This window comes from Bactrocera dorsalis, chromosome 3 (genome assembly GCF_023373825.1).
Source record: "Bactrocera dorsalis isolate Fly_Bdor chromosome 3, ASM2337382v1, whole genome shotgun sequence".
NCBI lineage: Eukaryota > Metazoa > Arthropoda > Insecta > Diptera > Tephritidae > Bactrocera > Bactrocera dorsalis.
This window is the reverse complement of record NC_064305.1, coordinates 74,816,151-74,829,906: the sequence shown is the minus strand read 5'-3', so window position 1 is coordinate 74,829,906 and position 13,756 is coordinate 74,816,151. Positions and strand designations below refer to the sequence as shown.

Sequence of the window (13,756 nt, the reverse complement as noted above, 5' to 3'; positions counted from 1 at the left end):
GTGTGTATAAGCACTTATATTTATATATAATATACATATACATATATATTTACTTGTATATACATATATACACAACAGTGTCGCTGTTGATAACAAAATGAATGCGGGTGCGAACACTTGGCCATAATTTTCTTCATTGAGTTTGTGTATGTGTGAGACAGATTGCTGAAAAATACAAGAACATCGAACGGCAGCTTTCAACATTGTCATCAAACGGATTTTTAGCGGAGATCTTTACAATTGTAGCCGCAGGCAGATTACCGCTTACATGTTTCAAAAATTAATTTCCTAACCACAGCGTAATTTAAAATTTATTAGCCTTGCTCTTTGCTTGTTATTGTTGTGCGCTTAATGCGGAAGAGCCTAAAGCGGTTTCTTTTTAGAAAAGTTTCAACTAAGTAATGTATGTGTACAGATGTACATATTCATATACATCAATATACCAGCTTTTCAGAATTCGGTTATAAAGTCATCAATTTCGAAATTTTTCAATACAAACGTTTAAAGCAGCGCGAAAATTACTTTAAGGGAAAATCATGTAAGAAACATGAAAATAATTGTCAAAAAAATTAAATTTTAATTAAAAAATATTAAATGTGTACTACAAATTAAATAAACTATTTTTTTTACGAAAATGAAATTTAATTTTAAGGAAATGGCTACAAATAAATTATTCGAAGTATTTCTCGTCATAACTTTTTCGATATTTCTGGCAAACCTCGAATGCCATTATGGCAAAACTGTTCATCTTGCGAAGCTAATCAAGAGTTAAGCCAATTTCGATGTCGTTTTATGAGTGGAACTGCTTTTGTCCCAGACCATGCTCCATCGAAGGGCAACAATAACAATCGGTCAGTGGAATATCAAAAGAATATGGTGGGGTGGAATTTCCTATTTAAGGGTTTCCAGGTAGGTTTTAATGGGTTTGGCTATATTATGCTGGTCGTTAACATGCAGCGAAGACAGTTTTTCGTGCCTTTCCTTGTATTGAGACCATAAAGTACCCGCGTTGCGTCTTTCTGAATCATTCCCAGTGTGAAATAGTTTAACGCGTGACACCTAATGCTGAAGCAAGCTTTCTTTGCATTTGACACGCTTTCTTCGATGGTCTTTGGCCTTCCTTCACGCACAGGTTGTTAATATTGAAATCACCGTTTTTCAAGCAACGAAACCAAATATGACACATTGATCCACGTAGAAGCAGCACCCTCTGTGCCTTAGCAACCGATTTTTTTGACCGAAGGACGAAAATCAATACTTTCCGCAAATGATGATTATTTGGCAAAAAATCGGACATATTCAAGCAATCAAAAGCAAAACAAGACAAAACACATAATCAAAGTCACTAAGGTGGAGTTTGGATTTATCAAAATCGATTACCACTAACTTAAAGGGACTTTTAATGTCGTATAGATTAGAAATATCGGATAAAATTTAAACAAGCCAGATATTTCAATGCTACTGCGGTGTCTCACATGGTTCAAACGTTGAGTCCAATTTTCAATCACTCGTTCGAGGATTTCGACTGAAATAGTCACGTGTAGAGACTATAGGTTTCAAAAATAACGATAAAATAATACAGTTACATAAAAAAGCAAACAAGGTAAATAGTGCATTTTGAGCAAATAGTGACAGTTTAAAAATGGAATATTAGAAAATTTTCGACTCCAAGTTTTTTTTTGCTCTGAGTGTATGCGTATGAATATAGATACGTATTTTTTTAAAAATCTGATCTGAAATCCTGTTCTTTTAAACCTGCTTTCTTTACTTAATTGCTTTCAAAATATTTGTGTACCTAAAGTAGCGAAAGTAACTGCTTCTAAAAACTCTTATCAGCTTAATTAGATTATAAACGTGATTATAATCTTAATTTCACGCCTTGAATTTCAAAAATTATCACAGAAAAACATTTTTTAACGCAAAATTCCAGTTCGTTTTCTAGGCAACTAAAATTGAATAAATTCATGCCCGAGTGGTCGTGAATGGCGCTCAGCAATTAATGATAGGGGCGACACTGCGTATACGTAACATTAATTACGCACAATGAACTTCTGCGCACACTGAATCACGGGCTGGCTGACTGCCGTTGTTGCCACCAACAAGTGATGGTCTCATCATATTTGCATTATTAGCATTTTCACAAAGCAAAGAAGATGAAAAATATGAAATATTACTTTGGAAATGGTTGGCAAAAGCGAAAAATTACAGGCGTTCTAGGATTCCATGCAAACGCGTTCAAGCATATGCCTCTGAAGCGCTGCTCATTTAGGAAAGTGTTTACTTTCATGTGCTGTTACATCAAAGCGGCCGCAAAACCACTGCGACTGCTACAAAAGTGGAGTGTGGTGCGTTAAAAGTTAAGCGTGAAAAGCGCAAAATTTCTTTGTAAATTTGAAACATGAAAACCAAAAAAAAAAAAAAAATTATCAAAAATTATGATGTGGTTAACAAAAATTTTTTCTCGCCCCTGACATGGTCCCTAGTTTGCTTTCTAGTATTTCTGCATTTTTTTCGCTGCTTATGTCAACAAATTGTTGGCTTGACACTTTGGCAGTTTGGCGGCGCTCTAGGCTATATACTGTTTGGCGTCGAACATAAGCTTGTTTGTATGCATTTAAGTTATAATATATGACACGAATTTGTTTGGCACTCAAAAGTGAAAGATTGTTTTCATGCATGCTAATCGCTGACTTTCTCAAACATACTTATTTGAAAATGTGAATGACTTTTCGCTAGCCTACGAGGCGGCAGATTTTACACGCGTCAATGCAAATGCGCATAAATTGCTTTCACACACACACATACCAATTTTTTACTTATAATTGACTCTTGCAGCGTTTCTTTGTGAACTGAAACAACAAAAATGATTACATTTTATGAATTATGCAGCACCACCGTGTCTATGACCTAATATTCAACTGATTCCACTGGCTTTGACGCACTGCCGAGACAGTTAATTCACTCACTTAGCAGTAAGCAGCTTTTTGTCTTTGCGGCGAATTTTCAAAATGCAAATTTTCTGACTTTTCTCAGGTCTTAATTCTAACTTTTTCACTTAAGTGCTGTGATTATAAGCACGAAATTGAAAATTTTGCAAATTTTTGAAGACTTAAGCATATTCAAGCAAATTAAAAAAAAATATATTAAATATGTAAATGAAAAACAAGAGCTACGCCAAAGATTCTATATGTAAATACTGCTGCAGCTAGTAGTCGAGCCGCCGATTTTGCTGCGCAGTTTTCAGCGAAGAGTTCTAAATACAAGTATAAACGGCAAGTTTAGTACCAGATCAAGAGCTACCGTTGGAGTTGTTCTTAAAGCTGCCGATATGTGCAGCGCAGCGAACCATTGAACCCTTTCCATTGCCTTCCGGCGGTGGATACAATTTATGCTATTACTTTGAGATGTACCTGATTTGGTATCATGTGCTGCCAGTTTTTTTATTATGAGCTTTGCCAACTTTTCTCACTATTGCTTCCAAGTTGTGCTTCTCGGTCCTTGAGAGAAAGTTGTGTCCCATTTATCGAAGCTAACTTCCATAGAGAAATTTTGTGCTTTCCTGTGAACACAGGCATATCTGTTTACTAAGGCTTCAACCTCAGACTCGTTTGCGATGCCCAAGTCTGGACTGTATTGACAGTGGTGGTCCTAAAATTAGTAATAGTTTGTACGCACCTACCCCTTATTACGATGTCAATGTCGTCTGCATATGCCACTATTTAAGTGCTTAGCCATACAAGTTTCTTAGCAGTTTATTCACCAGTAAAGTTCATAGAAGTGGAGATAGCACTCCACCTTGCGGGATAACTCTACAGACTTCCTTGGTCAATCTTGCGTCGTTACATTCTGCTTTTATACTTCTAGAGGTGTAAAGGCTTCTGATCCAGCGTTGTATAGCAGGTTCAACACTTATTGACTGGATACTATTCAGAAGAGATTCCGTGGAGACTTTGGTGAAAGCTCCAGAAATGCTCCAATAGCATATTCCTTATATTCAAGAGCCCTTTTGAGGGATTTACTGTTCCTCTTATAATATATAGTCTCCTGTTATTGCAAACTCCTTGTATTTTTAATGCTCTATATCAGACTAATTTATTTAAAACGGCTGTAGAAAACGCTACCATCCGTTTATATTGCCAAGAATATGTACATACTTGTATATTCGCTTTTATTTATTTCAATTTGTACAGAACACCATATGCTCACGTCTACATTTGCTCTCACAAGAGCGTGAACATAATTTTCCCGCTACTTGAGTTTGCATAAAAGGTAGATATAAATGCGAGTTATCAAGTGGTTCATCATTATGCACGGCAAAGTTACTTTCCAATTGCTCTGACTGATGTGTTGACTGCGATTTATTTTTAGATAGCAAAGTAACGAGGTGCCAAAGCGCAGGTGAGCGTTAAAAATTGCGGCTGTCACGGCAAGTTGCTTATCAGACAGCCAAGCAGCTACAGGTTTTTCGGGTTCGTTGATAACAGTTTTGTGTTCTATTTTTAGTTTTTTACACAGGTGGTTATTAAAGTGTTTAGGTATGTATGAGAAGTTGAAGAACTTAGGAAGTAGCAATATACTTTTACCGAGTTTCTACTTACATTAAGTATAAGTGACTTCTATACATAGTTTCCATGGCAATATTTCAGTTCAACTAGTTTTAATATGTTTTTCTTTTGGATTCTTTGAAGTTCATGCTTCCTTAGTATTTGTGGTTAACATTATTAATTCAGTTTGAACAGCTTTTTCCTTTCTCAGTGTGGTCACTTACACATAGCTATAATCTCAGAACTATTTCTGTTGACAGTTTTAAGCTCATAGACTTAGTCTTGCAAGTCTTATCAAAGGTTATCGAAATTGCGTGTGTTTATCGTTGTATGTCTCTCTAAGGTTTCTTATTCCTTTGTGAACTTTGAAATTGAAAAAAAAAACTGCTGAGAGGTATTTTTATGCCACTCAAGCACCTTCTTCCTTAAACCATACAATATTTATTGCATTCCACTTACTTTATCTAAGCTATGCTCTCTTGTGCTCATTGAAATTTACATACATATGTATCCATGTGCGTGTAAAACTGTAAATCCTTATATTTTCTCTCATTCGCTTTGTTACCATCTGCATACTCCACAAATAAGGGTATCTACACCTGATGATTGCCTCATGATCTTTGTGCTATGAAAGAGGTAAAACTATAAGAGTTATTATTGTTGTTTTTGTATACACCAAACCTGTGCAGCACCAAATATGCAGCAATTTCAATTGGTAGCATATCAAAAGAAGTGTCTCGAGTGGCTTAGAGTAGCCATTTGATTTTATTTATATTTATTTCGGTTTTCTAAGGGTTAGGTTAGCTTCACGGTGGGCTAGCAGAGTGGCTTGTTGGGATTTTTAAAGGTAGCATGTTTGTGAATGAAGGAAAAAGGAAAAGGAAAGAAAAAAAAATTTGTTTGTAGAATGCGCATACATAGCTTGTAATATAAATAATGAGAGGAAAAATAAAGAAAAAAGGGAGCTTAAAGCAGGGTTGTCTGTTTTAAGCTCTTTGAAGGTCTGGTACTGCGAAACTCTCATTAAAAATATATTTATAACTTACAATTTCAAGTGTGGAGTGGGATACTTACTATTTACTATAGTGTAATACTTTGACTTGACAATACAGTCAAAGGGGATTGATAGAAATTATAAATACATTTTAGGATACATGTTTGAAAATATTAAAATATTAATGTTATTGTCATTATGTTTAAAAAATTATTTCGCTGTATGCCGCATTTGGCTCGAAAAATTTCAGCCGAGTGATCAATTTTCGACCACTTTTCGCAGTAATTGAGCCCATATGCCAACAATAACGCGGCGAATATTCTCTTTTAGGGCGTCAACCCTTTCGGTCTCATCCTCGAATTCAGGCATGAAGAAGTCAATGATAGTGGGTCTATCATGTACCTGATTGACTGTAAGATTATGACCGGCTTCATGGACCATGATTCTCTTATTGGGTAGTTGAAAAAGTCTTTTCTTTTCCATAACTCCCTTAATGGAGTAAGGTTGACTTGAAGAAAAGTCTGTGAAAGTTATTTGCGTCAGTTTTTTGCCGAGAAACTAGAAAAGTTTTACATTGATGGAATAATGTCTCTAGCGGAAAAATTACAAAAAGTGGTCCACCAAAATAGTACATATTTGGTTCATTAAAGTACATTTTAAATATAAAAAAATAAGTTGATGTTTGATTAGAAATACGAAAATACTTTTTCGACTATCCAAAATCATAGCCTAGCATTCGAGTACAGAAACAAAGATCGAACAGCGAACGCTAATTACACTTTAATGATATTTGTACTACTTTTATTTCCTAATCGGAATCTGTTTATGCACTGTTGGGTTACTTGACACATTTTCTTCTATCTCAATTAATCAAACGATTACTTTATGAGCTCATTTATCTAAACAAAAGCATATCAAATTCTCACAATCTAACTTGAACCTTTCATAAATTTCCACATTCAGCATAAATTTCTTTCCAAATTCTATAGGCTTAGCGTATCTGATCACTTTATTTGCACCGCTTTCCTTTGCAAATTTATGATTATGCACAAAAGACTAAATTAAGAGACCCGAAAGTTTGCTTTCTCTGCAGAACGCCCACTCAGCCAGCGTTCTGTCAACGGACCGATTAACCCGACGATTATTTGTAAGCGAGTAATTGCTATTCACTGAATCAAATAAATAATAGTTTTAGCATAAGAGGAGGGCAGTGAGCGGGTGTGTATTTGCTTACATAAATATAGTCACAGCCATCTAAGAATAACTCAATTTCTGTGTATTGTGCAACAGCTGTGGCAATGTGATTTATAGCAAAGCACATATATCAAGCGCTGCTCTGCGCTTCTCACAAAACATGCCCACCATCCACATCACTTGCGCTTCTAATACACGCCTTGACATTGTGCACAAATTTTACTCTTGTTTTTGTTCGACACCCAGAGCCATATTTGGAACTTGCCACTTCGTTATGCAAACAAGTGTGTATCTGTTTGTGTGTGCTTCACGAGCTATGCTCGCTCGTAAATTTCCACTTGACTATTTATAACAAATTTTTATTTAATTTTATGCCCAATTAAGTGTAAATAAATCCTTTGATGTCCAAAACAGGCGGCACGGGTATTAAATGGTATTCTGTGTGCGCCAACCGAACAGTTATGGACCCGAATCGATTCAGGTTTATCCAAATGAGTCTATTTTAAAAGGTGCACACCTTTTCCAAACACACACACATTTGCATATATACACATATATTCATCAGTTTGTGATTTTTTGTGCGAGCTGGTTGTTCCAAAGGTGTATTGAGTATTGAATAGACCGAAAACGACGCAAATACCCAGTTCATATTTCTAATGGAAACAGTGATTTCTGGTGGAAAAGGTTGTAAAAGGAGATTTAGAAAATTACGATTTCCTTACGTAAATCAGTAGTATCAGTGTAGACTTATGTAAACGAATACACGTGTACAGAGTTTAGTATTACTTCGTTGTTGAAAAAGCTCTTTTTGAAATCACAGACGATATTCAATAACCACGAGTAAATAATTATTATTTTTTTACTTTTTGTAAAAGTAACACACGCAGCTTAACTTCGCTTTTTTGATTAATTTTCAAAGCTCATATTAAGCTCAAAATATATATCTAATTTAAAAATTCTCAATATATGAATTAGCTATGTATGAAGTACTCTGTATCAAAGTGAGCGAGTGACTGGCGTGAATACTAATATGAACAAAAAATAGTAGGACTTTGTTTATAATTTTAAAATTCTTAATTTATTTTCCAACATCTATGTCGTCTTCTTTAAAGTAGTCTCTCTTGACCTCAATACACTTGTGCAACATTTTTTCAATTCTTTTCCATCCCTCAAAACTGTCGTTAAAGTCAATTTTTGGAACAGCTTTCAATGCTTGTGGCGATTCAACTTTAATGTTTTCAGTTGACTCAAAACGTTTTCCCAGAAGCGGTCGGTTAAGTATGGTGAATGACCAGAAGTTACAAGGAGCTAAATCAGGCGAATACGATGGTTTCGGCACGATATTGGTTGAAAATTTAGCGAAAAACTCACGAAGAAACAACACAGTGTGCGAGCATTATCGTGGTGCAAAAACCAAGAGTTCTCGGTCCAAAATTCCGCCCACTTTATAAGAATAGCTTAGCGCAAACGATGCATAAGACTCAAATGGTGTCCCTAGTTGACAGTTTGGCTGGTCGAAAAAAATATGCAATGCACCACACCGCGATAATCGAAGAAAACTGTCAACATTACCTTCATTTTCGACCTGCTTTGAGGTGGGTTTTTCGACTTCGGCTCACTTTTGCCACAAAATTCGGCGGATTGATCGTCCAAGTTGTATGCATTAACTCATCTTAGACTCATCGCCAGTAATACTCGTAATACCTTTCATGTCATTCTGGTAGTTGGAAAGCATTGTTGCACAGTCGTTAGTGAGACGCTATTTTTGTTAATAGTCGGATTTTCATGCATCAATTCCTTTATTTTATTGACGTACTGATCCTCAGTGGATCTTAATGGCCTTCCTAGACGTTGTCGTAATAGTAAACGCTCAGCCAGGTCACCTGAAAGTCAGATAGTATATGGTATCAATATAAATCGATCTATTCTTCGTCTGATGATGTCAATAAGAGTTCTATGCCGGGCAAACTTAACAGTTATTCAGTTTTCTATGGTTTGACAATAATATTGGGGTTTTACTTGGTCTTTTATGAGACGATTAAGATAAAGCTTCAGACATCATACTTCAGTTGGGATTTGTTTTAAAAATTGGATTTGCTTGGCTTGAAGTCTAAAAATATTAATCAATGGTTACTACTGATTTCGTAAATTTCAAAAGTTTGCATAGCACCACTGGCTCTGATCGATGACTAGGAAACATTACAAAATTATATATGCTCGATTATGCTCAATAGCAGCTTGGTTGATTTAGATTTAGATAGTACGAGGTTAGGGAGTGATTTTTCTTCAACTTTTATCTGCAGCTGTTGTAAAAGCTGAAATGAACAAAAGGTTTAGTAATGGTTTTTTAACATAGGTAAGTGGTGTAAGTGATAATTTCGTCTATCTTGGAACCAGTTTTAACACCAAAAACAACGTTAGCCTCGAAACCCAACGCAGAATAACTTTTGCCAACAGCTGATATTTGGCACTGAGTAGGAAATTGAGAAGTAAAGTCTCTCTCGACGAATAAAAACCAAACTCTGTAAGTCCCTCATTATTCCGGTCCTGTTATATGCTGCAGAGGCTTGGACGATGATAACTACTGATGAGTCGACGCTACGAGTTTTCGAGAGGAAAGTTCTGCGAAAGATTTATGGTCCTTTGCTCTTTGGCCACGGCGAATATCGCATTCGATGGAACGATGAGCTGTATGAAATATACGACGACATTGACATAGTTCAGCGAATTAAAATTCTGCGGCTACGCTGGCTAGGTCATGTTGTCCGAATGGATGGAAATCCTCTAGCTCTGAAAGTATTCGATGCAGTACCCGCCGGGGGAAGAAGAGGAAGAGGATTTTGACCCCCAACACATGGTGAAGATAATCTTTATCGACGTCTCAATAATGGTTTTTGTTCGTGACAACAATTCTCAATATAGTTTCATGAGCAAATGTTAGGTTAGGTTCAGTAACGTTAAGTTACCGAAATCTGACTGCCGAGATGTTTCAAGATCAGCATTGAGAAAGTTCGAGAATGGTAGAGAAAGCAACTGTTTGTCTACGCCTCGCTTTCCTTAATAAAACCTGGCTTCCGATAAAGTTTTCAGTCTGATCATATGCACGTCTATTGGAGAATGTCCAGTAAGAACGCTTACTCATTTTTAATAACGGTACAGACAACTTTCACTTTTTACGAGCATATAAACGTGAAGGATGCTCAACTAATTCAATTCCACTGGTATTATTAGTTATTCCAACAAAAACACCAAACTGTGTTGCTGACACAGCCACTGCGTGAAACGGTACTTTTCATCCGCTAGCTTCTTTACTTATCATATTGAAAATAAATGCATGCACATCTGTGTATATGTGGTTTCGTCTAACTACATATTTATTTGATGAGGAGCCCATAAAAGTGTCCCTATGTTCCGGGTTTTGAGCAAACAAATTGCACATGGTCACGCCTCAGCTCAAACAAACCTCTGCACATATTAAATATGAGCGTTGGCGGTTGCCCACAAACACTACCAGAAACGACCGCAAACATAACTTCTTGGAATTTATGACGGCCAATAAATTCGCTGTTGAACCAGAGCGAAGCGGCGAAATAACATGAAATGGCAAGAAAAATGTTAGCGAAGTTAAAAAAATGGCAAAAATGGGGAAAATAGTAATAGAAGCAACCGTGTTGATAAAGCTCTCCTCTTTCGCCAAAGCTGACGCTGTGGAGCCAAATAAAGTCGATGAATTACTTTGCTCACCGGAAGCCTTGCGTATCTACAGTAAAAATAAAGTATAAAAAAGTAAAGGAAATATGTCAAAGCGTGCAGGGTGCTGTAGTATTACTGAAGAGCAGAGCGAAAAATTGAAAAAAATAGCCCAAATGAACAGTTCAAGAATAAAAAGAAGCAAAAGAAAAAGTAAGGAAGAGCTAAGTTTGTGTGTAAGCGAACATTCCATACTCAAAAAAGTAAGAGAATTATCTTCAAGCTTCATAAGGCTTGTTGGTTATATGGGGTCTAGGGCGAGTTATCATCTGACTTCATTCATTCTAAGCATACTATGTTGCAACATGTTGCAAGAGTATAAAAAAAGTACTAAGTAACAGCGAAAGTGGACATGCAACAGTGTTGCAGGCACCTGCAGAAAATTGACGAAAGTGAAAAATATTAAAGCACAGTTTGCTGACTGACCAACCAGCGCGTATGTATGTATTGCATGAGTTTGGGTTTACAATTTTACCAGCAGTGCGTATGAGTAACATGCACATTGTGAGAAGTTCGCCTACATTTCAGCGCAGCCAAGTAAATGCTTAGTTACTTGACTGGTCAAGGTTGTTGTCAAGTAAGTTGGCAAACGAAAAAGTGTAAATAAAAGGAAATGAAGCCACTGATAGGATTGGATTGCTAGGATTTCACCAACACTTTATTAAGCTGCTGACAATCAGCAGATTTTTTCATGGTAAATGCACTTCAATACTAAATTCACTTTAACCATAGCTTAAAGTGCTACACCGCGCAATATACAATTTTAAATTAAGTTAAATCCAAGTTATTAACAAGCGACAAAGCAAACATTTTGTAAATTTATACAAACAACTTAAATTATTCTCGAGAGAAAAACTCTGATATAAAATTGTTTTAGCAATTACGTACAATATTCATTTTATTCCAATTGTAACTAACCTATCGCTTTTTCTGGCTTTTTTGACCATTATTTCAATGACTCGCTTTTGAATAAATTGTTAAGTATTCAATAGCTTCGTCAGCGTCGTAAATCGTTGCTCAATCAAAATTGTTTTTAAATCTTTTTATTTTAGCCACTTTCTTCACCTGGTCAAATAAAATTATTAACGTTGTATAGTTGTCTGTTTGGAATTTTAGTAAATATGCTCTTGGGACTTCCTAATGAATTGGGGTAACTTTGCTTGACATTTAGCTGAAACAAATATACTGGCTTCTGGCGCTAAGTGACACAAAGTTCACTGGGAAATAAAGAAGATTAAATAAAAAACGAATAGCTAGAGAAGAATGATTCTCCATATTAAAATTTTTTCCCAAATATATTTGATTATAATTTGGATTAGAAAATAATTCTTTATGCAATTTGCTCAACGTCTTAGGTCTTGCTGCTAACAACTTTATACCATGACGGATAAGATGATAAAGAGACGCCGCACCCATGTTTAAATTAAAAGTGTATGTATGTTACAAACTATTTGAGATAACATTGGCAGCAGCATTTTATATCATAACTATTTAAAAATGTGTACAGTTCCATAACTACACCTAACAACGAACTTTTTCGATTTCCGTCGCTGCATTCTTCTTGTAAATTTGCACAGATATATTGATGGCTTATCGCGCTTCTATTTTATGGTTTGCTTACTTTTCGATTCTGTCATAACTAATTATTTTTTTTACTTGTAACACCTATCGGTCTCTATTCGCAATGTGAGTCTATCTGTATCTGTTGTATTAACAATTTCTAAAGGTGGACCTTTCGAACAGTTAAATGAAATTTATTGTAGATAATCTTTGATAAACTATAAGGACATTTCTTACGTAGGTTGCCTTTTATATTTTGGAAACTCACTATTTTATTGTAAAGTTTGTTGTTTTGATGTTGTATATATTCACAACGTTTTGACATACGAACGCTATTTGTGTTGTTTACAGTGACAGAAAATATTCATGTTTGTCAAAAAAAATTGAATTAGATCGCGAAAATTTTCTTGTAACTAGTTTAAGTGTCAGTATGTTGGTGTTACCGGTGCGAAAATGAGTTTCGAACAAAGAGCCAACATTAGATTTTGTTTTAAAATTGGTAAAACTTTTACCGAAACGTTTCAATTGATGCAACAAGTTTATGGCAATGATTGCCTATCCCGTAGCAGAGTGCTCGAGTGGTTTCAACGTTTTCAAAGTAGTCGTGAGACCACATGATCAACATGTGGGCCAATCAAAATCCGTGATCACCGGAAATTCCATCGAAACTGTGCGTGAATTCATCAAAAATCAGCCGAAATCATCATTGAAATTAATGGAAATGGAATAGAACATCTCCAAAGCATCGATTATCTCATTTTGATCGAATATTTGGGCTTACGATAGGTGTGTGCACGGTTTGTTCCACACACATTGACTGATGACCAAAAATTGCTCCGAATCTAACATTCGATCGACGCTTGTGACCTATTAGTTGACCAAAAATCACATTTGAACCATTAACCACTCCCCGTATTCACCTGATATGGCACCGTGCGACTTCTTCCCTTTCGGAAAAATGCATTTTCCTATGAAAGAAAAGCGTTATGCAGACGTAGAGGCCATTCAAAAGGCTTGCACCGGCATACTGGTGGCCATATACCGGCCACCGAGCTAAAACACTCGTTCGACATGCCTTTGGACCGTGCAAAAATCTGTATTGAAGCAGAAGGAGACTACTATTTTGAATAAAATAAATTGATTTTGCCGAAAAAACCATTTTTTTTTTTGTTTTTTTTTTAAGTTCTGTTTACTTTGGAACGCACCTTGTAGATCTTAATCGAGAATATTTTGGAATATATTGTAATGTAATAAGTAAAAATAATTTAGCAATTTTCGATGATTTGTTTTGGAATTCTGAAATATAAAGGCAACCTATGTATACAAATTCGTTAATGCATCTAGGGGATGTTCGAGCAAGCAAATAACTGCACCAATATTGCTTCACTTTTGTTTTTCTGCAGTTAATCAGCAGTTACTTAACTGCAATACTTACGTATCGAATATAATGCTTGGCTATACCGCCGCAGTGATTGAGGCTAGAGCATCCACCTGCTTAACCATTAAATCGCTGAATATTTCCGAGGAGTGTTTTTATTCCGTGCAGTTGCATTTTCGCATCATCTTTCTCTTTGCCATTAAATTAAAACTCTCACTCTGCAAAATTTTAATTAAATTGCTGAATACACTATAATTTTTTATTTAACTATAAAAATTTTGTTGCACATTTTGCCGAAATTACTTTTACTATACATAGCCGAAAATATTATTTAGA

General features: G+C 35.7%; 1 protein-coding gene across 2 annotated transcripts in view; it reads left to right on the top strand.

Annotated features, from left to right (window-relative positions):
* Window positions 1-13,756, top strand: part of LOC105224572 (uncharacterized) — a 181,701-nt gene that overhangs the window by 17,715 nt on the left and 150,230 nt on the right. The gene's annotated exons all lie outside the window — the stretch shown is intronic.